The 4,596-nt window shown below is 41.4% G+C and overlaps 1 pseudogene; it reads left to right on the forward strand.

The window, feature by feature from the left end:
- The window catches only part of LOC106143935, an 8,861-nt pseudogene extending 7,274 nt beyond the window's left edge, over window positions 1-1,587 (forward strand).
- Window positions 1,588-4,596: the final 3,009 nt, after the last annotated feature.

Raw genomic sequence — 4,596 nt, forward strand, 5'->3', positions numbered from 1 at the left:
GGCCATTGATGGAAGAGCTGAGTCCGAACTTTGACTTTTTTTTTTTTTTTTTTTTTTTTACAACAGCAATGAGGCAGCTTCTCTGAGTGTCTCTCTCACCATCTGTGAAGTTGTAGGGTTACTAAGCATGGGGGGAACTCAGAGAATTAGATTTAGGACCTGGGCAGTGGTGGTGCACGCCTTTAATCTCAACACTTTTAGGGTGGAGGCTGGTAGATTTCTTTGAGTTTGGGGCCAGCCTCGTTTACATAGTGAGTTCCAGGCTAGCCAACGCTATATAATGAGACCACATCTCAAAAAGAATTGGGTTTAGGATTTCTATCTGGTAGGCAATAGAAAGTCATCTCAGTCAGAAGGAGGAAGAGGAGTTCTATTGACACGTTGCTTTTCCTGTCTGTGGTGAATCTATGGTCTTCCAGCCCATCTTTAAACTACTGAATGAGACCCCTTCACCGTCTCTTCCACTTCCACCTGATGTGGTTCACCATCATCTCTCAGTGTGAACTGCTACAGATTCCTTCCAGCAGAAATCGGCTCATTGTTAGAGACTCCATTAAATCAAACAGAAAATGGAAATTTGACTGCTGCCAGCCTTCCTGCGCTCCTCCCACACAGCAGTCTGTTTTCTATTTACAGAGGCACTAAAATTAAGGCACACATTTATGTGTCCCGGCACAACTGAAACTCTTTATGACGGCTTTATAGTCTGGCTCCAGCTGACATTTTCTGCTGCTTGAGTTCATGCCAGCCTCCCTGGCCTCCTTCTGTCCCCACACTACTGAGCTCATTCCTCGGTCAGAGGTTCTGCTGTTGGACATCTTAGAAGAAATGTCTTCAAGATGAAACCAGATGTCTCAGTGCCTCACTTTATAGGGTATGATTAGATATCAGTAGCTTTGAATGACCCAGAGGGACAGCTTATCTAATGGAGCCGTTCTTCTCCAGTTTCTCTCAGTTCCTTCTGTCTGCTGGAACCCTTGTCATGGGTTACAGTTGTTATATACACTACATACCTGCTTATTGTTCATCTGGTTTACAAGAATATAAACTCAACCCAGGCCCGACACTGCTATCGTTCAGCGAATCAGCTGAATAAATTGTCATTGCATCATTGCACATCCAATGTTAGTATCCTGCCTTTCAAGTTTTTCCTTTCTCATTTGGCCTAATTGTGCCCTCTCGTTGCCTGTGTCCTGTAGCTTGAATATAAAATGATCTCGATGGCTCACATAGGGAAGACTTGACCCCTAGCTCGTGAAATCCTGAGTGATGATTGGATCACAAGGGCGATCGTCCCATCACTGATGAGCCGTAGTGAACTTACTATTAGGAGGTGGGGTCTATATGGAGAAAGTAGGTCACCGAGAAAGGAAGCCTTTGGAGGTGTTTCTTGTCTTGAACCTTTTCCTTTCTTATTCTGTTTGCTCCCCACCATGGTATCTATTTTATCATCAACTAGAAACTAAGCCACATACCCATACCCATCAGTCAAGTTAGAATTTTCTCGCTTTCAATTTGTTTTTCTCAGGTGGAAAGCTGATCAACGCAGTGTGGATTTGTCAGCATCTCCGGGTCATTCTAACTTAACAGTAGTATTTCTAGGGAATATACATACATGTGCAATTCAGAATGTAAAATGTAAAAAGTTCTGTGTGGTAGGAAAGCCAATTTTTTCAATATTATTTATACATAAGAAAAGCCATAAATCAGGTCTAAAAAGATGGCCCAGCTGTCAGGAGCACTTGTTGCTCTTACTCCAATTCTAGCACTCAAATGGCAGCTCACAGTCTTTTTTTTTTTTTTTTTTTTTTTATTATTTTCGAGACAGGATTTCTCCGTAGCTTTTGGTTCTTGTCCTGGAACTAGCTCTTGTAGCCCAGGCTGGCCTCGAACTTACAGAGATCCATCTGCCTCTGCCTCCGGAGTGCTGGGATTAAAGGCATGTGCCACCACCGCCCAGTGCAGCTCACAGTCTTTAACTCCAGTTCCAGGTGATCCACTGCCCCCTACTGGCCTCCATGGTCACCAGACAACACAAGTAGTCAAATATATGCTGGCAAAATACCTATACACATAAATTAAAACTAGATTTAAAAAACTAAGAAAGAAAAATCTTTAAATTGCTAAAGGGCAGAGAAAAGACAAAATAGAAGAGAAATAAAGAAAATGGAAGTACGAAAGTTTGCCAACTGATATACACCTCATTTCTTCCTGCTGAAGCTGTAGGATTATGTGTGGGAAACATAATCAAACAGCGTTTTTAAAAATCAAAAATTTTCTATAGTGAAGAATAAAATTAATCTGAGTAAAACCACATTCTATAAAGAGGCTGCGGAGAAGAGTTTTTCTTTAAGTTTTTTTCAAACTTAATTTAAAAATAATGATTCTTTTGCTTGGGATACAGACTCAAAGAATTCCCCAGTGAGGACCATCTCTCTTTCTATGTTGTTAAATTTGGTCAAAATTAGGTAAGCAGATAGGATATTTAGCGATCCCTTCATATTTCAGAGTCCCTTTGGTTTAGCCAAGCGTTGCTGGTGTATCATCACAACTTATATTTAAACTCATCAATGTTCATTTCATTTAAACCAGTCCTTTTCTTTTCTTTCCTTTTTTTAAAATTGAAAAATTAGAATTTATTCTGTATATGAATGTTTTGCTTGTGTATATGTCTGTGTACTATGTGCATAGCTGTGGACATCAGAAGGTGGCGTTGGACCCTTGGAACTGAAGTACAGACGGTTGTAAGCTACCATGAAGGTGTTGGGAATTGACCCTGGGTCCTCTGCAAGAGCAATATACACTCTCAACCACTGTGTCATCTCCCTCCAGCCCCTTTATTCCACTTTTTTTTTTACAGTTAGGAAGAGTTTAATAACTTTTCTTCACTAAAGTTTCCCATGATACTATTAAATTGTCTCTCCAATCGAACCCTTTGAAAGCCACTGAACAATTTTCAGTCATTGGGAGACTTTTCTCAAGGCAGCTCATCTTTTCAGTTTAAGACATAACTGTCACTTTTTCCATTGCCAAGAAAAACTCTGTTTACAGTTTTCATATGTTTCATGAAAGCCGTTTTGTTGCTGAGTTATCCCCCCATGTTGAATTTGTTATCCATCTTCTGACTTTCTCTGACCCATTGCTGATTTTCTCATCTAGGTCCTGAACTGTGTTTCTTCCCTCATTTGTTTGCTAGACTCTTCTCTGAAGTCACTGAACACTGGTCCAAGGAGAATTTCTTATTCTTTTGATAGTGTTTCAGGCTTTATTATTAAGGAGTTCTATGGTGTTGGGCCTTTGTGGACAGGATGCACGTATCTTTCAGTTTTTATTTTCTCTTTTTCTCACTCTACTTTTTGGTTTATTTATGTTTGCCTTGTTGGCAAGCTATGAGCTCTGCTACTATTATGGGAAAGAGGCAGACAAAGTAACGGAAATAATAGGGTGGTCTGAGGCTGAGGAAGTCATCCAACAGAAGGAAGAGTGGTAGTGCCGTCTCTGCACAAGGGATCAGACTTCAGTGTTCTCTGCAGGAGTGCATGTTCAGAAAGCGCTCTGATATGCATTGAACACAGCATTTTCTGGTCTCCTGTTACTCGATCTCATATGCCCAACACTTGTGCAGCTTTAAGAGAAGTATCTATGCTTTCCACTAGTTTGAGGCACTTCCAGCCAGGTTCCGAAGCATATTAATTGCTGTTTCATTTCTGCGATAAAACACCATGGCCAGGACAACTTATAAAGAAGGGGTTTGTTTGGACTTCCAGTTCCCAAGAGGTAAAAGTTCATCACCAGCAAGGCAGGAACGCATGGCAGAAGATAGGCATCGTGGCGGGAGCAGCAAGCTGAGACAGCAGGTCTGGTTTCTGTTTGTTGAAGATTAATTTTATTTTATGTGTGTACATGTTTTGCTTGCATATGTCTGTGCATCATGTGTGTGCCTGTGGAGGTCAGAAGAAGGCATCAGATCCCCTCGGAACTGGAGTTACAGGTGCTTGCTTGTCACCGCGGGAGTTCTGAGGACTGAGGACAGAAGCTGGGCCCTCTGGAAGAGGAGTCAGTACTATTAACTGCTGATCCATACCTTCCGCCCAAGAGAGCTCACAACTTAAAGTACAAGCAGGAAGCAGAAAGTGATCTGGGAATAACTGTGCTTTTGAAACTTCAAAGATCAGCGATATACTTTCTCCACCAAGGTCACGCCTTCTGAACTTACCCAGACAGCACCACCAACTAGAGACCTAGTATTCAAACATCTGAACCTTTGGGGAGCATTCTCATTTAAACCACCCAACTAAATGACAACTCAGGTAACAATTACTGTTAATGACAAGCCGGGTGAGGGTCTTTTGTTCTAGTTAAGTCAGAAAAGCATAGGGAATAGTTTAGCAACCGGGGACTCCACTTGGTTTGTGCTATGTATGCACTCCTCTTCTAATAAAGCATTTGGAAGCCTGAAATCCTTAACTGAATATACATGCCTTTCTCCAAACGTACCTTGCAACCGTCAGGACCCTAGGAATCCCATGTACATCAGGCTACAACAGAATTGCTTTAGAGAACAGAAATAAATAATTCCCCTTAGAAGTATGTTTA

This window comes from Microtus ochrogaster, chromosome 16 (assembly GCF_000317375.1).
Source record: "Microtus ochrogaster isolate Prairie Vole_2 chromosome 16, MicOch1.0, whole genome shotgun sequence".
Classification (NCBI taxonomy): Eukaryota; Metazoa; Chordata; class Mammalia; order Rodentia; family Cricetidae; genus Microtus; species Microtus ochrogaster.